General features: G+C 40.7%; 1 protein-coding gene across 2 annotated transcripts in view; it reads left to right on the forward strand.

Moving 5' to 3' along the window:
• The window catches only part of IFT172 (intraflagellar transport 172), a 3,348,311-nt gene that overhangs the window by 2,931,918 nt on the left and 398,588 nt on the right, over window positions 1-17,805 (forward strand). The window lies entirely within an intron of this gene.

Consider the following 17,805-nt stretch of genomic DNA (forward strand, 5'->3'; position numbering starts at 1 on the left):
GTGGAATTGTTTTATTTTATTTCTTTTCAGGTTTAACTGCACACATTCATATGGTTAAATGTGAGTGGTAAAGTCACCTCAGGAGCACTTACCTGCAGACATCAACAATAAAGTGAAATGCATTAGACTGTAGAATGCATACAGGTCATACAATTGCAGCACAGGCTTCAAGTGTTGATTTCTAAGCATTGGGCAGCTTTGACAGCTAGATACATCTGATGCACATCACCCACAAATAGTTATCTGCAGACTTTTATTATAGACAAAAGCATGCCAGAATTCTTATTGGTGGCTGATTACATCATTGTAGAATTTTGCTGAAAAATCTCAGTAACATAAAAGGTGTATGTTGCAGCTGGACCACCAGACCACAAATTTCCATCGCAAACAGAATCTCATTAGACTGCTGTATGAAAACAACTTACCCAACTTCAAGGCTGGACCGTGGGATCTGATTATTAATAAGCATAAGAAAGAGTGGAGTTTAAAAATCTGAGTACTTGTTTCATGTTGAGTTGCAGTGTACTATATGCGCATGACTTTTTTTTCCTGCTCTTGGCAATATTATTTGCAGGATGGTTATTAATGTTTGCATATACTATTCTAATTTTGTCGTTACTGCATTACATTAACATCTCATTCACAAAACTGAACTACAGAAGACTGAAACTGAAAAGATCAACTAAAAATCACCAAATTACTTAAAAGGCAGAGCACTGAAAAACTAATCTAAACCCAGTTTACCCATAGTTTAATACTGTAAATGAATAACATAAAAGTTCAAAATGAAAATACAGTATGTAGTTAGGAGGCCAGATACCCTACTATGCTTGTTCATGTCTAGAACTCTGCCTCTCACACCCCTGTGTTACTTTCATATTCTGAACTAAACATATGTTAGTGAGATGAGAATATGTGGTTTTAAAATGCATCTTAATCTTAACACCCCAAGATTGTACAGCCTTATCATTTGAATGTAAAAGTAACAAAGGTGGGGGCACTGCCTTGTTTACATTCCAATAAAATTATTTTATACAGCTTGAGCAGTGTTAATTCAGCATATAGCGCATTTGGCTTTGATGCTTGGAGGATCAGGAGGCTGGGCAGTCTCTTGCCACAACAATTACTTGTATGCATTATAGTACTGATACTGCAGTACAACATTACAGTAGGTGCTGCACACCTGAGGTGTTGTCATTCATATGAGAGATGTTAAACCGAGATCCCTGAATTAATGTAGTTTAGGAGAATGTTAAACATCCCACTGTATTTATTGAAAATAATTTGGGTTACTTTATTAGTCTTAACACAGCAACAGCTTTCATATATATATAGGTCCTAGTTGTTACATCGAAAGTACGGCTCATCGAACCATACTTTTGCTGACCCACTTTAGCGAAAGTGCATTTTATCGAAAATGCACTTTCCCTAAAGAAAACCAAAAAAAAAAACATGCAGTTTGCATGTAACGTTAGTTGTACATCAACGTGTAGTGTTGATGTACAACTAAGCAAACTCTTGTTGAGATCGTGGTACAGTGGGGATAAGGGAATATTTCCCCACTGTAGTGTGATCTCGGAGTGAGAATACTAAAGTAGGGGGGTGTAGGGGGGTGTTTTTGAATCAGGCTCTTCACACTACTTTAAGTTTAAGGTGGTAGAAATTGTGTATAAAGAACTAAGAGGTGGTGATTTTGTTAATTTTACTGAAGAAAGGGAACTATACTGGATTTGTAAGTTGTGTGCAGATAGGAAGCCAGAGTTAAATGACAGGATCACTTTAAGGCCAGTCTTGAAATATAGAGATTTACCTAGATGATTACTGCATTGTCTCTATTGGCTGTGTAGTAATATATTAACTTGAATTGTATGATGCTTTTTTATTCAGTCTGATGAAGAACCCTGTGTTTGAAAGCGCTTACTGTGTGGATTAAAACTGTTTTTATTCAGACCGTTTTGGTTGTTGGAACTTCTTTTTGTTTTTTACTTTGAAGATAGTTGATTTAGGAAGTTCCTCCAGTTTTCTTGCTTGGAGGTATTTTCTCTTTTGGTACATACGTTCTTATGTCCTCCTCAGGATCCATGGCTGGCTGTTCTACTGATTCTGCTTCTGTGGAGCCATCCCCTGTTCTGCCTCAACGAAGAGACTGTAATACTGATCGTATTCTGAAACTACTGCGTCCCGAGGATGAGAATCCATTGCTGTTTTTTTGTCTCTAATAATACTGTGAATGCAGTGTCTCAACAGTCTGATGTAAAGGTACCACCTCAACAGGAGATAAAAGGTTTGGAAAGTGATTTATTTAAGCTTAAACACCTTCAGTGGCAGAGACTGCATATGGATGCATGTTTGTTTCACCGTATAATTCCTAGGGGCTTAAGAATAACTTTGATGCCCACATATGGTGATTATTATGAAGGCTTGCTTTCCAAATGGCAGAAGTTAAATCTAGAATATAGTTTTGGCTATATTCGGTTACTTATTGACTTATTTGCACCCATAGAGAAAAGAAGCAATGTCATTTTAATAACTATGATCATGATTTGTGCCTGCTTGCCTTTGATGAAGTAGGTGACACTATTTTTGCCTATGAAAATAGGCTTAAAAATCAGAAGATGTAGAAACTGGCTCATGACCAAAGGGATTTCTGTCAGGGAAATGTTTTTACCTGGCCTCGTTTCAATGAAGTAAGAGACAATGCTAATGGTAATGTTTCATCGAGGTCTGCTGATGCACAAGCACCTTTACTAACTGCTACTTTGATTTTGCCACCTGTAGCTTTAACTAATGATCAAGCTCCTATGCAACAGCAAAGGCATATCATGTCAGCTGATTCAGCTGATGTGGGTTCTGCTTTACAGCAGCGGGACATCAGAAGGAAGGTTGTTACACTGCAGCAGGTTTTTGGGGATCTCAAACTTCCCCTACCAATAAAACAAGTGAAAATGGTAGAACAGAACAGGGGAAGGAGTCCAAGCAGAGGGAGAAAAGGGGCCAGTAGCACTTCGAAGAGAATCCAGGTCAGAATTTGAAACGGATGTGGAACATGGCTGAGGGTCCCTGATTATCAACTTGTCTAATAAGGTACTGTCTCATGCTGAGATTTCGCTACTTGAAAGAGGACTAACTTTTGTACCAGCCGTGAAGTCTGACTTTTCAGAAGTTGCTATTAGTCTGAAAATGTTTATTAGGAATGTTTCACTAAAAATGTATTTTAATGACAGAGAAGCTGTGGACAGTACTTTGCTTTTTAAAAAGCCTAGTGTGTTTCACCCGACTATTGACCCAGTTCTAGAAGTATTTGGTAAAAAATGTGAAAGTGAATTATTCACTTTACTATCTGGTTCATCCTCTGGCTCTGTTAATGTGTAGCAGGGCGTGACTTCTACAATTTAATTAGGGAAGAAAAGTCTGCTGTACTAACTCTACAAAATGATACAATTATCATTAAGAAAGCAGATAAAGGCGGAGCTACTGTAATACTGGATCGTGATTTTTATGTTAATTCTATTTTTTTCTATGCTTAGTGATTCTAATGTGTATGACAAAGTTAACCATGACTATATATGGAATATACAATGTTCCGTTTTCTTTACAGTTTGTGATTGTCTTGATAACTTTTGTATTACTGATCTATTAGCACAGTATTTAAATGTTGAACACCCTGTAATACCTGTTTTTCAGCACCTTCCTAGGGTGCACAAAAACCCTGTTTCACTACCTCTTAGGCCTATTGTTTCAGGTAGGAAATGGCTAACTGAGCCTTTTTCAATTTATATTGGCAAGCAGCTGTGCCCAATTCTTAATAAAGCTATCAGAGTGCTCAAGGGTACTAAACATTTTCTTAAGGACTTACATCGGTTTACACAGGACTATGCCTCTGATTTGAATAATTGCCTCTTAGACACATTGGATGTCGAATCCTTGTTCACTTGTATCCCCAATTTGGATGGCATCAACATGGTAAAGTCATTCTTAATTAAATATAGTGACTATAGTGTTAAGCAAATTGATCTTATATGTCTTTTTCTTGAGATTGTCCTCGAGAATAACATCTTTATGTTTCAGGATGGATATTATTTACAGAAAGTTGGTGTAGCTATGGGCACTTCTTGTGCCAATAGCTATGCCAACATGGTATTAGCTCAGTGGGAAAAATAGCTCGATGTTCTTAGTGTTTCACTGTTGCAGTCATCACACTTGGGTTATCTGCCTGCAGGTAGCCCTCAGTCGGCCCAAATACCAGAGTCTTGGGATTTCTCCATCGAATACTGTCACCTCTTCCATAACATCAGGTCATCAGGAGTATAAAACATGCAGCTGACGCCATTACATCAGCTTTTCTTGCCATGTGGGAGCCCGAAGCAGAAGCAGTTTGCAAGTGCCGGTCGGTTGCTACCTGAAATTTCCATTTTTTGAGTTTCAAACCTGAAGTCTTCTAAAGGTAAGTACCTCGTTGGGGGTCCTTTTTTCTTGCTCTAACCGATGTCAGAAAAAGTTAACAATTGTCTTGCCTGTGGAAAGCAAACACCTCGCAGAGATTTTCATTCTTACTGCGTCACCTGTTTAGGCCCAGACCACAACGTCCCTCACTGTCTATTTTGTGCCTTGTTTAATGCTCGAACTGTTCGTCGTCGGGCTATCTTTGTCACTAAATTCTTTTGCTCTCGTTCTCCGTATTCCAAAATGGCTTTGATAAGCCATCCTTCTACCGATCTTCCGAAAAAAACATAAGGATAAAGACAAAGACAGACCGCATAGGTCCAAAACTGCCGACGATGCTTCCATTAAGCTAGTTGCCAGTCTGCTGGTACTCAGTGAGGCGCCTTCACAGCCTCTGATACCCACTTCTTCAGATTCGCAGGCCTCTGCTGAGACCCATTTGGAGTCCGGTATGCTGCGGGATGCTTCTTCGACAATGGAACCTGTGGATGTCTCTACCTTGGATGGGTCCGGAGCTGCTGTGCAGCCACCGGCTCTTGAGAGTGTATTCCGACCTTCCGATCCGATGTTCGTATTAAACCGACAACTTAATTTTTGACTAAAACTACAGAGTTTCTCAGGCCCAGGGTTCACATTACGCCTAGAAAACTGACAACCAAAGCGCATGCTCAAGCTCCCATGCCACAGAAACAAATGCTAAAAATGGCTGAAGACCTTATAACTTTAATCAGGGGAAGCCAGCCTTCCCCCTCTAAAAGACAAAAAAATTATTTTTCTTTTGATTCTACAGACCATGAGTCAGATGACTCTGATCCCTCTGATTACCAGGACAAACCCTTATCTGCCTATGAGGATTCAGTGCAGAGGATTCCATTCCTTCTGCCTCCCCTCCAGAGGATTTTTCTTTTGGTGAAACTTTGCATACCTTAAGAGAGCATTTCCACTGGGAATGCCAGGACTATCCTCAGTTCATAAAGAGACTCAGAGAATTTTTTAAACTTGCCTCAGCACAGGTCTCTGGCTATACCCCTTGTCCTGGCTATTGTAGATGATGTCTTCATGGAATCCAGTCTTACTCCTGATACTTTACCACCAGCTCCTAGAAAGCCTGACAGGTACTACAGAGTACCTGACTCTCACAAATTTCTCTTTAAGAATCCCACTGTGGATCCAGAGACCATTTCATAGGGACCTAAAGGCGTTAAGGCTACTACAGCCAAAAAATCTCCCCCTTCGGACAGGGATTCTAGAGCTTTAGACATATGGGGTAAGAAGGTATATACCTCTGGAACTCTTGCCATCAGGGCTTTGAATTGCCAGTTTCACATGTTGAAGTACCAGCAACATATTATGGAACTAGTTAAACAAAAAATGTTGTTGCTTCCAGATTGTACAGAAAATAAAGATTTACAAGAGTTAATGCATTCTGCAAACCCAGTTGATAAACATACTTTGCAGTGTGGTTTTGATGGCTTAGAAGCATCTTGCAGGGATGCTGTCACTGGGTCTGTACTGAGAAGGCATGCTTGGCTGAAGGAACAAATCTTGCCAGACCATGTCAAAGCAAAATTACTAGATGCTCCATTAAACCAGGAACGTTTGTTTGGCACAAAAGCAGAAGTTCTTAAAAAGATGGAGGAAAAAGCTAAATCTTTGCAAACTGTTAAAGATTTCTTACAGGTGCAGCCACCTAGATTCAGTAGGCATTGGCCTTCTAAAAACTGGTACTTTCCAGTCCCTCCCAGACCTTCTCAGTCCAAACCCAGGGGCAACAGACCACCAAGACTACAGTCACAGGGTATGCAGAGATCTAAACAATGGAGTACTCCCACCTCAAAAACAGGGAGTGGTAAGCCATCCCCTTATGGAAAATTTTCCCATTGACTTTTCTTTCATCCTTCCCAGCCATGCCTAAGTACTTGCACCCCTAGGAGGAAAACTTGCCCTTCATGCCAAAAACTGGATGTCCATTACCCAGAACCAATGGGTTCTAAACATTGTATCACAGGGATACAGATTCTACTTCCACTCACTGCCAACCCAAAGCAGGTTGCCAGACCTTCCTCAAAACCAGTGGGCAGAGGCTCAAAAACAAGTACTGTCTCTTCTCAATATCAGGGCTATTCAGCCTGTTCCAATAGAACAAAGAGGACAGGGTTTCTACTCCAGACTGTTCCTGGTGCCCAGAAAAGAGAGCTCTTGGCATCCCATCCTGGATCTGTCAATTCTCAACACATTCCTGGTGGTCCACAAAATTCAAAATGCTTGCACTGCAACAGCTTCTTCCTATGCTAGCCAAGGATGCCTGGCTAGTCACCCTAGACTTAAAAGAAGCTTATATGCACATCCCCATAAGGGAATCTTGCAGGAAATATCTACGTTTTAGGGCAGGCTCTATGCACTATCAGTTGTCTGCACTTCCCTTTGGCTTATCTACTGCGCCCAGGGTATTCACAAAGTGCCTGGCTCCAGCCATTGCATTCTGCAGGCAGAGAAATATTCAAATTTAACAATACTTGGACGATTGCCTGATTCAGGCTGGCAGTCAGGAATCGCTGCTTCAGCACCTGGCATTTGTAAAGACACTCCTAACTTCTCTGGGGTACACCATCAACGAAAATAAATCCCAACTGGTGCCCAGCCAAAAGATTGTATTCCTGGGAGCAAGCTTGAACACAACTTCCCAGATGGCATTTCTCACTCCAGAAAAACAGGTCTATTTGACAAACTACTTCAAACTAATGGCCACCAAAACCCAGCTATCTGCAAGAAAAATACTGCAAGCCCTAGGGTTCGTGGTCTCATGCATTCTGCTATTTCCATATGCACGACTGCATATGAGGAAACTTCAGTGGTACTTAAAAAATCTCTGGTGTCAACATTCTCAGGATCTGGAAACAATGATTCCTATCATTCCTTGTCTAAGGGCAGAGTTCCTTTGGTGGGCAGAGCCATGCAACCACAACAAAGGACTTCCTTTCACTCAACCCCTCGCCGCCCAAACCCCGACAACAGACGCATCAGACTATGCATGGGGGGGCTCACATGGCAGGCAAATGCATTCAAGGGAAATGGAGCCCAGGACAAATTCCCCAGCATATCAGTCAAAAAGAAATGTTAGCTGAACAGAATGCTCTGACAGCCTTCAAATACCTTATCCGCCCAGGACAACAACTGATACAGACGGGACAACACCACTTTATGTGGTACATAAACAAGCAGGGGGGAACTCATTCCTACCCACTCTGCAGGCTAGCCATGGCCCTATGGAACACAGCCTTGAGCAACAAAGTGCACCTACAAGCTCAGTTCCTACCAGGCAAACAAAATTCACTGGCAGACGACTTAAGCAGAAATCTACTGGATCCACATGAGTGGAAACTGGAACCCAATTCATACAAACTTGTAATCCAGAGGTGGACCTCTTTGCCTCCCCAAAATCATCAGTTGAGCAAATTTTGCACCAGAAATCCTCACAGCAAAGCATGGAAAGTGGATGCCCTATCCTTTACATGGGAAAACCTCTCAATTTATGCCTTTCCCCCTCTGCCCCTCCTCTCAGAAGTACTACTCAAGATCAAACAGGACAGACCAAGGACGATCCTTATTGCCCCAGACTGGCCATGGCAGCACTGGTACCCACTCCTATGCAACCTGACAGCAGTGCCACCCTGGCACCTACATCAGACACCCTCCCTGCTGTCCCAGCAGGAGGGACAGATTTTGCATCCACAGCTGCAAACCCTAAACCTTAAAGCAGAAATAGATTTGTAGTGAAGAAATACAGCCGAAGTATAAAACACACAAAATTTAATAAAGGTAAGTGCTTTCACATCTGATATGATGCTTCTTCAGACCAAAAGAAACTCTTCACTGCTCAGCTTATATAGTTAAAACACAATTAACCATTCAATCAAATCCTAATTAAAAAATTATTAAAAGCATACATAAATACATTCCTATTTCAAACTTCTATTTTTGAGGTAAGGCTTTATTGATGCTCTATCATGTAAGCCAGGGAACCGATCTGCTTGAAATTCAATAATTCATTTAAGGTCCCTTAGATCAGTAATATTTCTTATATCACCTAGCCTAGGTCCTAAATCTACACACTCTATCACTTTAAAGTTAAAGGTATGGGACTGATCAAGGGATACTAAATGCTTACCTAAAGCACTTTTGTTGGATTATTGAATTTCAAGCGGATCGGTTCCCTGGCTTAAATGATAGAGCATCAGTAAAACCTTACCTCAAAAATAGAAGTTTGAAATAGGAATGTATCTATGTATGCTTTTAATAATTTTTTAATTAGGATTTGATTGAATGATTAATTGGTTAATTGTGTTTTAACTATATTAGCTGAGCTGTGAAGAGTTTCTTTTGGTCTGAAGAAGCATCATATCAGATGTGAAAGCACTTAACCTTTATTAAATTTTGTGTGTTTTATACTTCGGCTGTGATTCTTCACTACAAATCTATTTTTGCTGTTTGGACTTGTTGCAGTGAAGTTCATCCACAGTGGCCTTCTTTTTACTGTTTTGAAACACTAAACCTTGCAGCTTGGCTTATCCCCAGTATACATCACCAGCAACCCTCAGCCAACAGGTGCTGGACATCATCCTTGAAGCCAGAAGGCTTAGTACTAGGAAATCCTATTCTGAAAAGTGGAAAAGATATTGTTCTTGGAGCCAGTCTCAGGGAAAGGACACAGCCGTGCCCACCTTACCTCAAATCCTAGATTACCTAGCAGAGCTGCTCCACAGAGGCCTATCCTTCTCTAACAAAGTGAACTTTCTGGATATAACTTTAGAGGGTGGACCAAATGGAAATATTAAAACTAAAATTTATCGGAAATTTGAAAATGAATTACATTTGTTGGATGGAAGTAGTTGTCATCCACCTCATTTAATAAGTGCATTGCCATATGGTGAATTTATGAGAATTAAGAGGCTGAATAATGGTAATGATGAAATTAATAAGGAATTAGAAAAAATAGCATGTTTGTATATTAAAAGAGGGTATGATGCTCAAGAAATAGAGTTATTATTAAAGAAAATGAAGGAAACCAATGAAGTAAGAAATAGAATACAACAAAGGTATGACAATAAAATATTTGTAGATACATGTAAAGATGAATTAACAAAAATATATATGGTGATAACCTATGACTTGTTATCTTCAGAAATTAGTGATATGATAAAATATTATTGGACTTCATTGTTTAAATATGCATCAATCTTTCCAAAAAGTAACTTTCTCCTATAAGAGGGGAGAAATCTGAAGGATATGTTAGTTCATGCAACTTTTCTACTCCACAGATGTATTTAAATGCGTATAGATGTTAACTTATGTGGTACATATCCATGTAACAAATGTATTTCTTGTAAACATGTTGATAGAACATTTGATTGTATTAATAATAAGAGATTTTATCCTAAGGGACAATTTTCATGTAATACTGAAAGAATTATATATGCATTAAAATGCCCTTGTGATATGTTTTATGTAGGGGAAAGTAAAAGGGCTTTTAAAACTCGGCTTCAGGAACATTTGAGAGACATAAAACATGAAAGAATGGATAGTCCTGTTGCTGTACATTTTAAAGAGTTTCATAACAGTGATTCTAAAGATTTGTTAGCTACAGTTTTAGAAAGTTTAAGTATGAATATATGTGAAGAAAAAGTAAAATCTATATTATTGTATAAAGAAACAGTTTTTATACTGAAATATGATACTATGACACCTAGAGGTATGAATTTAGAATGCAACTGGAAAGTTTTTTTATAATTAATTGTATAATTATATTATTGATAATTGTATAATTGAATTATTTTATTGGTGGATATATAAAAGATGTCTGAATGTTAGTTGATTGTATTCCCCTGGAAGGCGAAGGCCGAGGCGCTAGGGACTGCAACTTGTGTGCAATAAACTACTGATACTGGATCCATTGTCATTGTTTTTGGATTATATTTGCTTTCTCTAACAGTGGTTTTTCAAAGGACACAGCCGTGCCCACCTTACCTCAAATCCTAGATTACCTAGCAGAGCTGCTCCACAGAGGCCTATCCTTCTCATCCATTAAGATTCATGCCTCTGCCATCTCAGCTCATTACAATACTGAGCCACCTCTCTTTTCTCACCCTCTCATCAAACAGTTCCTGAGAGGAGCTAACAATTTAAGGCCCCCTAGGAGAGCTCCCACTCCTGCCTGGGATCATAACTTTGTTAGAGTAGCTCACGCTTCCCCCCTTTGAACCTGCTGCTGCAGCAGAGTTAAAATTCCTCTCTTGGAAAATAGCCTTACTTCTAGCCATCACTTCAGCAAGAAGATTGTCTGAGTTGCATGCACTAATGGCTGTGGAACCCTTCATTATTTTCCATGCTGACAGGGTTTCCCTCAGGACTAACCCATCATTTATGCCCAAGGTGGTATCCAGTGTAGCTTTAAACCAATCCATGCATCTGCCAACCTTTTTCCCTAATCCTCAGAATAAAGGGAAAGGATCCTGCGGTCCTTAGACGTGCACAGACAGCTCAGGTTCTACATTGACAGGACTAAACCTTTTAGAAAATCTGAACAGCTGCTCGTCAACTTTGCTACAGGGGCAGAGGGCAAGGCCATTTCAGAGCAAACCATTTCCAAATGGATAGCATACCGCATCCATTTCTGCTGCAAACACCATGGAAAACCTATCCCACAGGGGATCAAAACTCATTCCACTAAGGCTACCTTAACCTCTACAGCATTTCTCAAGGGAGTCCCTACTAGGGACATACTGGAAGCTGCAACCTAGAGTTCTGTATACACCTTCACCAGGCATTACAACTTACCTGTTTTTCCTAATCCAGAGCTGAATTTGCCACAGCAGTCTTACAAGGCCTGCTAGCCAGCCGTAACACTTCTTGACTGCCTCCACCCTTCCTCAGCTTTGGGAATCAACCCAAGTGTGAACACGAAGAACATAGTACAGTTGTGTACACTTACCATAAATGTAGATGTTCGAGTGTATTCATTGTTGCAGTCCTGATTACCCTCCCCCCAGCCCCGTTTTTTTCTATGCTTTCTACCTATCCTCTTTTTGGTCATTTTCTGTGGCAATGGTATTTACTTTTTACTGTAGGTGTGCCACACCATTTAACAGCTTCCTATTTTGGGGGCTCCTCACATCTGGGGCAAGAAAAACTGATGTAATGGCATCGGCTGCATGTTTTATACCCCTTGACGACCTGATGTCATGGAAGAGGCGACAGCATCTGACGCAGAAATCCCAAGACTCTGGTATTTGGGCTGACTGAGGGCTACCGGCAGGCAGATTACCCACGTGTGATGACTGCAACAGTGAATACACTCAGACATCTACATTTGTGTTAAGTGTACACAACTGTACTTTCTTAAAAGTGTATACAAGGCCTCGCTGTTATTTTAGAGGAGGTTTGTAGACGATGTGGTCCTGCTTTGGGGAGGGACTGAGATGCAGTTCCTAGCATTTGTTGAATATCTACATATTACCACTTCGTTCCTGAAGTTCACCTGTCATGTTTCATCTACAGAAATTATTTTTCTTGATGTGCAAGTGACTAAAAATATGGAGGGCGACCTTGTAACTAGATTGTACAGAAAGCCTTGTAGAAGAAACAGTATTCTGAAGCGTGATAGTATGCATCCGTCTCATGTATACAGGAATATTATGAAAACTCAAGGGATGAGGATTTCCCATTTAAATAACACAGAAGATGGCTTTAGTAATGATCTAGATAAATGATCTACTGACTTTGTCTCTAGGAGCTATAGTACATGTGAGATCAGTACCATGAGGGATGGTATAAAAGTTTTGAGGTCGACCTCAGCCCTTCCCTATTTTTCAGATGGGATAGTAGATGATCGCAGTTCTGTTACCAGGAAACCTGACACTATGCCATTGGTTCTACCCTATGCTAGTGATTTTAGGAGGATTAGACATGTAGTGGATGCAAATTGGGCCATTTTAACTACAGATGACAGGATTAGAGACATAGTGGGTGTTAAACCCAATTTTACTTATAAAAACAATAAGTCTCTTGAACATCGGCTGTGCTATAGGGATTCTAAGTAGATGCATACAGATTTACATATTAAAGATCAGATTGTTGGTACTCTGCCCTATGGGAACTGTAGACACTGTTCCTCTGTTGATACAGCCAATGTTTTTATACATCCTATATCTAGACAGAAGTTTATGTTTAATCTGCATGCACACTGTAGAACTAGAAATATAATTTATTTAGCTACATGCACTGTATGTGAAAGTTTCTACTTATGAAAATCAAATAGAATGCTTTATGAATGTATTCGTGAGCATAAATATGCTGTTAAGAGGGCAGATTTAACAAATGCCCAAGCTAAGCATGTTTTTGAATCAGGCTCTTCACACTACTTTAAGTTTAAGGTGGTAGAAATTGTGTATAGAGGACTAAGAGGTGGTGTGTCTGTCTTTCGGCTTTTCCTGGTTAGGGGTCGCCACAGTGGAACTCCGGTCCGCTAATGATTGGCAATAGATTTTTACGTGCTGGCTTGCTGGGCCTAATGCACAACCTTCAACGAAGGAACGCCCATTCATGCATGTCGACACACAGAAGACGCTCTAACAGAGAATCGAATGGGCAACGTCTAACTGTGAGGCGACAACGCTACCGCAGCACCAGGACTAAGAGGTGGTGATTTTGTTAATTTTACTGAAGAAAGGGAACTATACTGGATTTGTAAGTTGTGTGCAGATAGGAAACCAGGGTTAAATGACAGGGTTTCTTTAAGGCCGGTCTTGAAATCCAAAGATTTACCTAGGTGATTACTGCATTGTCTCTATTGGCTGTGTAATAATATATTAACTTGAATTGTATGATGATTTTTTATTCAGTTATCAGCTACTCTTGAAGGAGCAGCAACTGAGGGGGCACAGGAAAACATAGCTTCCCAGCTAGTGACCCTACCCTCTGTGGCTAACTGTTCCATGAGGCTCATTGCACATGTAGCCAAAGGAACGAGTAGGGTGGCGAGTTCTGGCATCTCTGTGAGGAGGCATGCCTGGATACACCTATCCAATTTTGCTGAGCCTTTTAAGTTTTTGTTTGTCAGTGCTCCATTTGATGGCTCATCCCTTTTTGGTCCCAAAGTCAAAGATATGCTATCCAGGTGTGAGAAAGAAGGTAAGACTCTGTCTGCCACAGGCATATGTTTCTCCACCCCTCAGAGACTCTATCCAAAAGGTCACAGGGGAGGTGGAAAAATATGGTTGAAAATGCCTCAGGGTTCTCCTCAGGACACATATGGAGATTTTTCCCCCAGAGGCAGAGGGGGAATAATAATGGAAGATGCTGGCCTTGCAGCAGAGGAGGACTGCAGAACCAGGGATCCTGAGAACTGTTTTTCAGGAAACCCTTTCAGCTCTCCAGGAAGGAGGCCTGATTGTTCACCTGTGGAGGTAATCGGAGGTTGCTATGACTGCACTGGAGAACCAGGCAATACCTAATTTTGATTTGTGGGTGCAGAGGATAATATCCAGGGGTTATCAAGTTCCCTTCTCTCAACCCCCCCCAAATGAAGAATCCCAGATGTTCCACCCAGTCAAAGGGATCAGGTAGTTATTCCAATTCAAAAACAGCTAGAAAAAAGGTTCATCCATGAGATCCCCTAAGACCAGAGAGGGTTCAGAACTTACTCAAGATTCTTTTTAGTTCCAAAGAAAACAGGGGACTGGAGACCAGTTCTGGATGTCAGCAGATTAAACAAGTCCATTTGATGCAGCAAGTACCAAATGGTAGTGGTTCAGTCCATACTTTCTTTCTTGAAAAAGGACATTTGGATGTCCTCAGTAGATCTTTAGGATGCATGCTACCATATAAAAATGACAGGTGCTCCGGAATACACCTTTGCTTCCAGTTGGGAGCCAGTCATTACCATTTCAGAGCACTGCCCTTTGGTCTCACTACTGCCCCTAGAGTGTTTACCAAATGTATGGCAGTGATTGCGGCTCACCTGAGGTGACAAGGATTCTGGGTGTTTCTTTATTTAGACGACTGGCTCATATCCACTCCGACCAGGCATCTACTGATAAATGCAAGAGACTGTTCTTCAGATCTGCACAGAACTAGAGATAATGATAAATTACCAAAAATCACACTTGGAACTTTCACAAACACTACAGTTCATTGGGGTGGTATTGGATACTATGCAGATGATAGCAAAACTTCCCCCCTCCAGAGTGTTGACAGTCAGGTGTGAAATGCACAGGCCAAATCAAAACAGGAAGGTAGCCGCTCATGATGTTCTTCAAGCCTTAGGATCAAAGGCTGCACCAGTAGTGTTAGTTCTGTTAGCCAGGTTTCACATGAGGATTCTACAGTGGGTTCTAGCTCCCCAATGGTCAATTATCCATCAGTCAGTGTCTCATCAGATTCTCATAACAAACACATGCAAAAGGATCTTGTCCTGTTGGATTCAGTCAGAACAGTTGACACAAGGTCAGTCCTTTGTTCCCCCTCAGTCACAGGCCATGGTGGCCACGGATGCTTCCCAGATAGGGTGTGTGGGGGGGGTATTATATGGGGAAAACAGTCCAAGGAACCTGGTCTGTAGACAAGGCACATCTGCACATCAGTGTCCTGGAGATGAGGAGATTGCTTCTGGCATTGCAAGCATTCTATACTGCTCTTCCTCTGCGGACAGTGGTGATTCAATCAGACATGTCAGTGATCTGATATATAAACAGACAAGGGGGAACCAGATCATACCCTGTGTGTCGAGAAGCCCTCAAAGTGTGGCAATGGGCAATCTCATCCAACCACTTTCTCATAGCAATGCACATTCCGGGAAAGTTCACTGTGATAGTGGACAAGTTGAGCATATCTATTCTCATGCCTCAAGAGTGGTCCCTTAACCAGAAGGTAGAGGAGGACATTTTCCACAGATGGGGCCAGCCTTGCTGCAATCTTTTTGCTTCACCCCTAAACAGTAAATGTAGCAGCTATAAATAAATACCACAGCAAGAACTGATGAAAACTTCTTATACCACACGAAGGAAAACATGGTATTCAGTTACCTTGCCCTGATCCCCCCATCGGGGGAATCCCCGGGGGATGCTCTTATACATGATTGGCCTCCCGGTCTACTATACACCTTTCCCCCAACTTCCTTGATTCCTAAATTCATACAGAAAGCAAGCAGGTTGAAGAGAACAATAATCCTCATTGCGCCATACTGGCCTCAACAAACATGGTTTCTCTTCCTCTGGCCTCGTCTACAGAAGGAACCCTGGATCCTGGAACCCTTTCCAGATCTGCTGTCACACCCGACGGGAATAGCTCATCCCAGTCTTCACAAAACAGATTGATTCTTCCAGTTCTGTTAATTGCCAGACAACCCATACTGTCCTCTCCAGTCTGACATATTTTGATATCATCTCATAAATCATCCAGTCAAACCTTTATAGGAGTAAATGGAAGAGGTTTGTAATTTGGGCTAAACAGCACAATTTAGATCCCCTTACAGCCCGTATTCACTCTGTTGGATAATTCTTAGCCCAGCTTTTTAATAAAAGAGCAGCTGCCTCTACGATTAATATAGAATTAGCAGCCATTTTAGACTTCCATATTGGGAAGGATAACTTATCTCTCATTTCCCACAAACTTTGCAAAGCCTTCTTGAAAGGGACTCTATTGTTAAGACAGCCTCACAACAAACTCTCCCCTCCATGGGACCTCAATTTAGTACTATGTTTAATTGTTGAAACCCTTCCCCCCCTTTGAACTGGCAGTGACTTGTGATATTAAGTTTCTGTCTTGGAAAACTATTAGAAGGATATCAGATATTCAAGCTCTATCTTCTCAATCTTTATACTCGATTTTCCATAAAGACAGAGTCTGTCTGCTTACCAACCCCTCCTTTCTACCCAAAGTTGTCTCACAAACCAATATTAATCAGGCCATACATTTGCCTGTTTTCTTTGCCAACTTCAGCGAAAAGGGTGAATATGTTCTGCAGCTGTTGGATGTGCATAGACAATTACAATTCTATCTGCAAAGAACCGAAGAGTTTCGGAAAGCAAATCAATTGTTCATTGCCTTTGCAGACCCTAGGAAAGGTCTACCAGTCTTCAAGGTTACCTTATCTAGATGGCTTTCTGATTGCATTTCTTTTATTTACACCTCAAAACGTATGAATCCTTCCAAATCTGTTTGAGCTCATTCCACCTGGGCTATGGCCACATCTTCTGTTTTTCAGACTAATGCCTCCCTGGATGAGATTTGTGCAGTGGCCATATGGTCCAATCATCATGCCTTTATCTCTCACTATAAGTTGGATTTGGTCTTCCAGAGAAGGCCCTCCTTTGGCTTGATGGTTTTGAGGAACATCCTTCCCTGAGTCTACCCAGGATATAGGAATCTGGGGACTCGTTCCCATATATGAGGATGAGAAGAAAATTGACAGTATCAGATAAAGAAGTTATGTACTCACCATAATGTTTCATCTGTATTGTCGATTTTTTCATCTCTCCTCACATCCCCTCCCTCCAGCCCCCTGCCTAGGGTGTGTTTTTTTATCTTTAATCCTCCAGGAGTGGTTTCCTCAACAATTTTTCAGAATTAAGTTCTCTTTCTGTATTTTTCCTAGTAATGATTATTGCAAACAAGATCTGACGTAACGGGGAGATGCATTGTGGGTAAATGAGGTATCCAAGAACTTGTTTTGTTGCCGCAAGCTTAGTAACGGCTGGGTCGGATCCAGAACCCATATGTGAGGAGAGATGAAAAAATCGACAATACAGATGGAATGTTATGGTGATTACATAGCTTCTTTTCTATTTATGGGGTTCAATCTCATACCCCATATAGGTGAAAAATATTCCTCTTCATATCTATTTCCAATACCTCTGGAAATGTGTACACTTCATTATGATGTAATGTACTCCCTCCAGATCTGTACTCCCATTGTCATTTACTCCAGAATACTACTTTATTCAATAAATACCTCTTATTTCCCTGTATAACATATATTTAAAAGCTCTGTATGATTGTCTTTAAAATGTATATTTCTTATTCTTTATCCACCCCAAACCTTTACCTTTTTCATTACAAAGCTTTATCCCTACCCACACCACACATTCATTAATGAACTTTACTGCATACTCAGACAGTTTATCTTACCTGTCTTCAGCCATTAGATTAACTGTATAATTTAACTTCAACAGAATTTTTACCCCTTCAATAATGCATCTCCTCCATTCTTCAGTAAAACCTATTATTTTCTTTAGAATGCCATTAATAATCAAAGTAAAGAAGAGAGGATTTAAAGGGCTTCCTAGATGTATTACATATCTGTCTTGC

This window comes from Protopterus annectens, chromosome 6.part1 (assembly GCF_019279795.1).
Source record: "Protopterus annectens isolate FY-2018-M chromosome 6.part1, PAN1.0, whole genome shotgun sequence".
Lineage (NCBI taxonomy): Eukaryota > Metazoa > Chordata > Ceratodontiformes > Protopteridae > Protopterus > Protopterus annectens.